This window comes from Manduca sexta, chromosome 5, assembly GCF_014839805.1.
Source record: "Manduca sexta isolate Smith_Timp_Sample1 chromosome 5, JHU_Msex_v1.0, whole genome shotgun sequence".
In the NCBI taxonomy this organism is placed as follows: Eukaryota; Metazoa; Arthropoda; class Insecta; order Lepidoptera; family Sphingidae; genus Manduca; species Manduca sexta.
Genome location: NC_051119.1, coordinates 210,026 through 220,025, shown reverse-complemented (window position 1 = coordinate 220,025; position 10,000 = coordinate 210,026). Strand labels below are relative to the sequence as shown.

Below are 10,000 nucleotides of genomic sequence, written 5' to 3'. Positions count from 1 at the left end.
GTCCTGCAGTTCACACTATGACGCGCAGTTAACTGCGTTCTTCATCGACCCGCGAGCCAAGTGATCCACCGTCCAGGGTAATGATTTTTGACCACCATAAAAGTGTTCACTTTTTGTGTTATACTCACACAATAATTAATAATAATATAATAATAATAATTAAAAAAAAAATAAACAAAATTGTCTCACAAGAACGCAAGGCTTGACGCGCGCCGCTAAGCACGCGCCTCACGCACCGTGACCTTGTCAAATCGAGACGTAGAAGTAGTATTAGTAGTAGTACGACGACGACGACGACTCTACTACTACTACTACAGAGTCGACACAGACAAGGAGAGAACTTGTGTAGTTTTTGACGAACGCGCGCTTTATAGTTAGTATATAGCGCACGACGCGAAAAACGTCGTTATGACATTCTCTATATATATATATATATATTAGATTGTTTCATTAATTATAATATGTACATACATACATACATACATATCACGTTAATGATCCTTCCGCAGGTTCCCCTACGGAAACCTTGTTACGACTTTTACTTCCTCTAAATGATCAAGTTTGGTCAACTTCCCAGCAACGCCGACGGCCGTGAAGCCACCGCGTGTCGGTCCGAAGACCTCACTAAATCATTCAATCGGTAGTAGCGACGGGCGGTGTGTACAAAGGGCAGGGACGTAATCAACGCGAGCTTATGACTCGCGCTTACTAGGAATTCCTCGTTTATGGGGGGATAATTGCAAACCCCAATCCCCAGCACGAAGGAGTTTCAGCGGGTTGCCCGGGCCTCTAGGCCAGGGAGAACATGCTGATTCCTTCAGTGTAGCGCGCGTGCGGCCCAGGACATCTAAGGGCATCACAGACCTGTTATTGCTCAATCTCGTGCGGCTCGAAGCCGCCGGTCCCTCTAAGAAGAATTTTAATACGTCGCCAGTGAGTTGCGCGACATGAAGCCACGCACACCTAAATGGCGACGCCTATTTAGCAGGCTAGAGTCTCGTTCGTTACCGGAATTAACCAGACAAATCGCTCCACCAACTAAGAACGGCCATGCACCACCACCCACCGAATCAAGAAAGAGCTGTTAATCTGTCAATCCTTCCGGTGTCCGGGCCTGGTGAGATTTCCCGTGTTGAGTCAAATTAAGCCGCAGGCTCCACTCCTGGTGGTGCCCTTCCGTCAATTCCTTTAAGTTTCAGCTTTGCAACCATACTCCCCCCGGAGTCCAAAATCTTTGGTTTCCCGGAAGCTGCCCGCCGAGCCATTGTAGTAACGTCGGCGGATCGCTAGATGACATATTTACGGTTAGAACTAGGGCGGTATCTAATCGCCTTCGAACCTCTAACTTTCGTTCTTGATTGATGAAAACACCTTTGGCAAATGCTTTCGCTGATGTTCGTCTTGCGACGATCCAAGAATTTCACCTCTAACGTCGCAATACGAATGCCCCCAGTTATCCCTATTAATCATTACCTCGGAGTTCTGAAAACCAACAAAATAGAACCGAGATCATATTCTATTATTCCATGCACGAAATATTCAAGCAGCATTTTGAGCCCGCTTTGAGCACTCTAATTTGTTCAAAGTAAAATTGTCGGCCCATCTCGACACTCACCGAAGAGCACCGCGATAGGATTTTGATATTGAACCGACGTTTGTTACAACGCCGGCTCACCGACGATATGCTCCGCAGACGTGTCAGTATCACCGCGGATGCGGTGCACCGACAGCGCGGCGCACAAATGCAACTACGAGCTTTTTAACCGCAACAATTTTAGTATACGCTATTGGAGCTGGAATTACCGCGGCTGCTGGCACCAGACTTGCCCTCCAATTGTTCCTCGTTAAAATATTTAAAGTGTACTCATTCCGATTACGAGGCCTCGTAAGAGTCCCGTATCGTTATTTTTCGTCACTACCTCCCCGTGCCGGGAGTGGGTAATTTGCGCGCCTGCTGCCTTCCTTGGATGTGGTAGCCGTTTCTCAGGCTCCCTCTCCGGAATCGAACCCTGATTCCCCGTTACCCGTGACAACCATGGTAGTCGCAGAAACTACCATCGAAAGTTGATAAGGCAGACATTTGAAAGATGCGTCGCCGGTACTGGACCATGCGATCGGCAAAAGTTATCCAGATTCATCAAAATTAACGACTTCGGACGCGAGGCCCTCCGTCGATTGGTTTTGATCTAATAAAAGCACTCATCCCATCACTGGTCAGAGTTCTGATTGCATGTATTAGCTCTAGAATTACCACAGTTATCCAAGTAACCGAGTAAGATCTAAGGAACCAAAACTGATATATTGAGCCATTCGCGGTATCGCCTTAATACGGCTTGCACTGAGACATGCATGGCTTAATCTTTGAGACAAGCATATAACTACTGGCAGGATCAACCAGGGAGCCACCACTACGCATCAACACTTCACATACACAAAAAACAGTGTGTTCAAGCGTTCGTGTCGTCGTCTTTTGCTGCTTGCGCGTTCACTTCTTTCTTTCCCATTTATATTTTTCTTTCGCGCGCGCGCGCACTTACGTACGAACGAACGAACGAACGAACGAACGAACGAACGAATTATCGCGCGCGCGATCGAAAATATAAAGAACGAACGAAAGAACGAACAAACTATATTAAACTAAACAACACGAACGACTCACCCCCGATAAATCGTGACAATATTATTTATAGGCACAATCACGGAGGGTATTATCATAATAATAATATAAACACAATTTTGATTAGCGAGCGCGCGTTGTGGTCGCACAACACAATAATCTTCATCGTCGTCGTGTGTCGTCGTTATATTGTTGTTGTTGTTGTTGTTTTTGTTGTCGTCGTCGTCGTTGTTGTTTATCGTCGTCATCGTGTGTCTCTTCGTCGTCGTCTACATTAAAACAACACAATCAAACTATATAAAACAATAATAATATATAATATATAGATTGGTGTTTTAATGAAGACAAACTAAAAAAACACACACAACGCACGCACGCACACAAAAAAACAACAAACACACACACACACACACACACACACACACACACACGTCGACCACGAAGAGTTGAAAACGAACAAAAATTTTATTGTCGTTTAACAACGAACGTTCTTGGGCACCGAGATTTGACAGTATTCACTGTATGTCGCGCTTTTAACGCTACATAAAAATTCATTTCTCACACACATTCGAACCGAAGTCTAAACGCGCGGTTTTTACAGAATGCAACTCGAACATGCGTATTCATATGAACACAATGTGTGTGCCGTGCACACGCACAAAACATTGATCACCGGGACACCGTCGTACGTCGTCGTGTACTCGTCGTCGTCGTAGTCGTCGTCGGTAATCACATTTTGTAAAGGAACTTTAAATACGAAAAACAAACTCTCATTCGATTTCGTAGTTCCACACAGAGCACTTAATAATATTATTATTATTATCGTCGTCGTATAAAGTATTGCGAGTTGTTTGTTTCATATTGTTGAGGGTGTATAATATGTATGCGCACCGCGCACAAGTCGCCACACCACTATACAATACAATACAATACAATACAATACAATACAATACAATACAATAAAATATTGAATGAATACAATAACAATACTTTACAATACACACAATAACACATTATAAATACGACGATAATAATTCACAAGTAACATCATCATCATCATAAATTCTTCGTGTACATGACAGACAAGACATGCGCGCACACGTCGAGACGCATGCGCGCACGCCCGCTTCGCACGTACACATGCGGTACCAGTTCGTGAACGCGACCAGCGCGCGCGGCCGCGCATGCGTTGACGGAAGGTAAAAAAATAGATAAAAAAAAAAAAAAAAAAAAAAAAAAAAAAAAAAAAAAAAAAAAAAAGTCGCGACCTCCCCAGTACACGAACCACAACTGTAAAGACACTGTGAAGAAATTACCAACCCCAGTGCTAGACGTCACACACCCCAGCAAACAAGCAAACCCGCAAAAACCGATTAAACACCCCCCCCCCCCCCCCCCCGCCCCCGCCTCCCCTCCTACCTTCTTGATATCCTGATATCCCCACGCCCTTGGAACCATGGCATCTCCCACGGGGGAGAGAGGGGGGACGAACTACGTGTCAAATAGCAGAACCTTCACCCCCCCCCCCCCCCTCCATCCCTCCCCTACCCCCAATATGTGAGACACAAATCGATAATAAAATATACAATCGTATATTTAATTTAATTAATTAGCCGCCCGTTTAAAGGTAATTTAATACATAAGTACTTAATTACATAAATAGCTAAGTTTAAAATCTATTGAAATAATTTTGATTTATAGATAAAGGGATCATTTCTTTTTTTTTTTTAGTTGAGACTTGTGAATTTCATTTGCAAGGTATGTTAGTGCTTGTTATATTGTACCCATATAAAAATGTAATTACCTCCTAATGAGCCACAAAGTGCACAACATCAAACAATGAGGAAGGATGCCTGCAATACCAAGGGTCAACTGGTAATGTACTAAGTATTAATTATTAGAGTTAATAGAAATAAAAAATTAATTTACTTTGAGAAATATCTTCACAATTAATACATACTCTCCTCCCTTTCATAAATATGAAATTAGTGTGTCAACTAATGAGGCAATAAATAGACTAAAGTTACAGTTTTAATTGTGTTTATTTAAAAACTACAAATACAACTGAGTAACTTTATTTACCATTATGTTTGCAATACTAGTATCTCTATATTATATTACTAAATGAATGTCACATTATGAATTCAAACAGCAAAACTCTGTATTTGAATACCAGGTATCGGAGAAGATACCATTATTATGCAACTTAACAATATAAACATACAATATATATATATATATAAAAAAAAAAAAAACAACTGCATTATTCCATAAAAGTGTATTTCACTTAATTCCTGACATAATTATAAAAAAATTCCAAAACCAATAAGAGACATATTATGAAAGACATTAGTGATTATAAAAATAAATTATTTAAAATTCTGCATGACAAATGTTATTACTGTTTGAACGATCATCTTGATGATGTTAATATGTATAGAATGTATTCTGTCTTCTCTAGAATTTTAAATTGTTGTATGCTATTATAACGGATCATAGCTGTACTGTAATATAAGTAAATGTATAACACCTTAATCCTACCTGTGTACCACAATAAATATAATTTGAATTTGAAAATTATCTTTCTTTACATCTTTATTAAAAACTTCATATAAGTACACTGATTGTATACTGATGGACTTACAACACATTAAATTGATATTTACAGTTTCAAATTATTGTTGTATGACTATATTATTTTACCATTGGTACAATTTCACATTATACTTATAACTATTGTTAAGTAACTGTAGGTAATACAATATTTTTTTTTATATTACAGCGTTCTAATGGAGGAAACAAACAACATAATATTATTATTATAAATGACCATCATATCTATATGAGAAGAACCCGTGCAATTATCAATACCTGCAGGTGTCTCTCTCTCAAGCAGGATGACCACAATTATAATAAATAGAATATATATTTTCCTATGTAAATAATGTATATTTTATTATATTTACACTTTAAATATCAAGATAGTTTTCATTGTCACAACAAAATATTCTTCTACACAAATTTTGAGGACAATAGAATATTTCATAATAACTTGTTGTACAAAATTTTTCCTACAATTAATGTAATTAAATACTATAAATAATTACAAGAATCTGAGAAATTGCACTCTCAACTCATTGCTGCAGTTCACTTACTTATATTATTAAAATTTCCTAAACCTATTGAAAAAAATGATACTTAATTTTTTTTTTTAAATGGTTATAAAAATACATAGGTACTTAATATTTTTCATAAAATTATTAAGTTCAAACTGAGCAATTAACAAAACTTTTTGGGAATAGTATTTGGTAAGCTCTTCAACATGGTGCTGACTGCATGGGCTGGGTGGGGACGTTCCAATGAATGTAGAGGAACTTGATTCACGGAACTAAAACAGAAAGAAAATAAAATATATTATACATACAATTCAATATTTTGATGTAATGTAACAAATAGATTTCCACTCGAATGCCGCGCGAATGCGGTAAGAAAGTGTCAATGTCAAATACAATATATATCAATCAATGTCCACTGTCAATCGTGAATATTTTTTTTTTTTTTTTTTTTTTTTTTTTTATATTATTCGCGCGTTGACCTAAGTCACAAAGCTATACCACCTCATCCTTTAGTAAGGTAAAAAAAAATATTCAATAATGGCGTTGAAAATTTTGTGTTGAAAAATAGACTGAGGGCGAAGTATGTAGATCTACCTAAAAGTTGGTAAATATGGCAACACTGGATTCCATCTCGCCGCGCCGCGCTCGGGCCGTACGGGCGGGCGGGTGACAGTTAGACAGACAGACAGACAGACAGACAGACAGACAGACAGACAGACAGACAGACAGACAGACAGTGTTGGGACATTGATACGTAGTTAAAGAGACAGAAGAATCTCCGGATACCGTGAATTGTGTATGTACCTATATAATACACATACACACTCACACTCACACACGCACACGCACACAAGCGCGCGCGTAGCGCGCATAATACACTAACCGTAATACAATAAATACTAATTGAACACGATAAAAAAATCTTTGGGGCTCTTTTTTCACGCCTTTTGTCTTTATTAAATTTGAACATAATTACGGATCCGAACGATATAGGTTTTTTATATAAAAAGGTACATACGTAGGTCGTTTCCTGTTGTGTCGGAAAATCTCCGGTGTCCGGAGTAAATCCGCTTTACCGTTGCACAGTCCTAGAAGCAGCCCGTAATTGGTCGAGAGATCGCTCGCTCATTTCACTTCCGGCATCTCACACTTTTTGCGATTTATATTAGATAAGTACATTATAATAATATTATATATATATTTTTCTCTCTTTAATATTTTGAAAAATATTAATTAAGTAACAATTTGTATTAAATTGAAACATTATTGTGTGATTAAATAACAATTTTATATTTGAATAGCGTTAAGATTATAAATGTCTCGTTATTGCCAACCTAATAGTAGTGGTGGCATTAGGTAGGCAGTAGGCACAACTTACAAAAAAATACGTTTACGCGCCATCCTGCCCGTAAAAAAAATGAAGCTATATTATTATTATTATTGTGTTGCGTGTATGTAACATGACTCGTTTATAATGTACTGTATTTATTTACATATTGTTTACGAATAAAACGTGTGTTTGTTTAAACTGTATAACTACTAACTACTCGCCAAGAACGCCAAGAACTTGCTTGCATACTTGGGGCCGCTTAAAATGTTAAATCCAGTGAAAACAATTAAGTTTTGTATGTTTATTGATAATAATGATTCTAACTAACATTATGATAAGTAGTATAATATCGAATAATAATATTTGCAAGTTGCACCCGATCAGTGTAGTGAGTGAAATAATAATATTAGGATTTATTTTTGGATGTTGTGTGTGTTCGTGTTCGTGTGATACAAATTTTATCGTAAGTTTAAATCTGAAGGTAGACAGGTAATCACTAAGTTACTTACAGTATACTAATTATTGTGATTATAATAATATTGATATTACGATATCTAGGTAGATACCTATATGATGTTATTAAAATATAATGCTTGGTTTGTTCTTTTTCCATGTTGTTCGTGAAAGTAACTGTACCTACCTACTTATATTGTATGTACTTAATTAAGTAGTAAGTAGACTGTAGCTTATTTATCCACAAAAATATCATACATAAATACATACATTTATAATATACCTACTAGTTGTGACTCGACCGACGTTGTCCCGTCGTCGTTTAACTAACTATGAATAATTTGCGGCGCGCATTTTGACAATCTCTGAAATTAACTTTTATTAAAATATTTCTAACGTTCCGCTCAACTTCCTTAATTTTATTCTTTCATAAGTTCCTTCTCCTGACAATGACAAACACACAACAACAATATAAAAATAGTGAAATCGGTCCAGCCGTTCACGCGTGATGGCGCGACCGAGCGGGGAAATAGGTATTCATTTTTATATACATATATTATATAAGTAATTAATGATAATTATTCTGCTGATCGTGTTTTATCCAATATGGAAAGTAAGCAAAAAAAAAGAAAAGAAAAACAATAAACTTACTTAATTATAATCATCAAGTAAGTACCTATATGTAGGTACGCCGTTCATATTTATTGGACAAGTGTAAATATAATAGATATATTAATTGTAGAACTCGATCGATCATTTAGATTTATTCAGTAATCATGTACCTAATTTACATTATAGTAGGTACTTACCTATAGTTAAAGTTATTTACTCAATATTTAAAATATAGGAGGGGTAGATATTCCATTGTTTTTGTTAATATTATATACTTCAATCATTTATATTATGTATTTTATGTAGGTATCATGATAATAATGTTATTATCATCATGATACCATATTTTATGTACCATTTTATTTATGTACGTAGGCACAGAAAAAATGCGACACATGTACCTACCTACCTACATACCTAATACTAAGGCCCAATCAATCAAAAGGCATCACCACGCAACCAGTGCAATGCAGTGCAGTGCAGTGGAATGACTGCATTGGCCATCCAGTAGTTAATCAGTTACTAGTAATTATCCACTTATTGTGTATACTTACTAACTAGATCATTTAATATCCACAAAGTTATAATATATGTATTATATTATTACCTGTCTATTGTTTATCCATAACGTTTCTACGTTCTCCACCATATACACCAATACAATACATAACAATATATCTACATACATGTACTAAATACCATTCCCCCACAAACCCAACAACACACACACACACACACACACACACACACACACACACACACACACACACACACACACACACACACACACACACACACACACACACACACACACACACACACAACACACAAACCAGCACCACTAATTTACTATTTATTTATCTTTCGAATGATTATAATAATAATTAATTATGTTGTTATATTGTTGACAACACAAACATGTCGTCCATGTAGTTAGATTGACCATTGCACCAACAACCTGTACAATGCAATAATTGTATTTTATATGAGTTACTAATTTATTTAATTAAATTTTATGTTGTCATGTGTGTACATAATAATATTATTATTATCATCAATGCTTGCTTACTTTTTTAAACAATATTACAACTCAATTATTGCATTATATATTATGTAAACTTACCTAATGTATCAATAAATATAATATTATAATTTATATATTTTACAGGATGCAAGAAGTGTGCGGACCACCGGCCCCGGGCCCTCTCAACCTTTATGCGAGTACCTACATACATACATACATAACTGTGCACCCGTACCGGCACCGTCTACTATCTACTGTCGTCAATTAGGTACATTTTTAAATAACATTATTTACCTACTCTCTCTACTCATATTATAATATTATTTCAATAGCAGTCATAACAATGTCTCCATGAAACAAACAAAAAATGAAAAAGAAAAATATAAGTATATATTTACCAATATTTACATTTATAAATGCATATGTTATTGCATATGGTATTTAATGAGATTTATCATAGGGGTACACAATGATCTCCGGCTTGAGTTAACAGATAAAAGGATGTTATGTTATTTTTTGTCCCAAAAATATATTTGCACCCGTGTTATGATTATTTAATGTAATTTTTTTATTATTTTTACACATGTTATTTTTTATTTATTTAACACCACAAATATTATAACACCTGCATGTTTATTAATTTAAAAATATACTTCAACACATCTATGAGCCATTTCAGTGAATTCTGACAGGTTACATACATATAAACATATCCAATTTCTGAGATAAAGATTATGTACAATATATTACAGGATGCAGTATGGATCGCAGACACATCTCATCGTCCAGTTTTCCAGTTTCCACCAGCCATACCACCAGCTATGACCAGGCACCAGACGCCAGCGGCG

At 36.4% G+C, this 10,000-nt stretch overlaps 2 long non-coding RNA genes and 2 other non-coding genes across 8 annotated transcripts in view; 1 reads left to right on the top strand and 3 right to left on the bottom strand.

Moving 5' to 3' along the window:
* Positions 1-80, bottom strand: part of LOC119191726 — a 157-nt gene extending 77 nt beyond the window's left edge. The window contains exon 1 of the ribosomal RNA XR_005113517.1: positions 1-80. This exon is cut by the window's left edge and continues 77 nt beyond it. This is a non-coding gene — a ribosomal RNA (5.8S ribosomal RNA).
* Positions 81-492: 412 nt separating this feature from the next.
* Positions 493-2,401, bottom strand: LOC119191731. Its single transcript, XR_005113518.1, has one exon. It is a non-coding gene; the product is annotated as a small subunit ribosomal RNA (ribosomal RNA).
* Positions 2,402-4,880: 2,479 nt separating this feature from the next.
* Positions 4,881-7,055, bottom strand: LOC119190814. The gene is made up of 2 exons (XR_005113153.1): positions 6,752-7,055; positions 4,881-6,005 (listed from the first exon to the last, which is right to left on the bottom strand). It is a non-coding gene; the product is annotated as an uncharacterized LOC119190814 (long non-coding RNA).
* A 61-nt stretch (positions 7,056-7,116) lies between these two features.
* The window catches only part of LOC119190800, a 2,939-nt gene continuing 55 nt past the window's right edge, over positions 7,117-10,000 (top strand). Inside the window, exons 1-3 of one of the 5 annotated variants that reach the window (XR_005113137.1) lie at positions 7,117-7,358; positions 9,297-9,420; positions 9,905-10,000. The exon at positions 9,905-10,000 is cut by the window's right edge and continues 55 nt beyond it. This is a non-coding gene — a long non-coding RNA (uncharacterized LOC119190800). Of the gene's footprint in view, positions 7,553-7,836; positions 8,050-8,457; positions 8,654-9,296; positions 9,421-9,904 lie in introns of those variants that run through there. The other 4 variants (XR_005113138.1, XR_005113136.1, XR_005113139.1 and 1 more) reach the window with 4 other exon arrangements.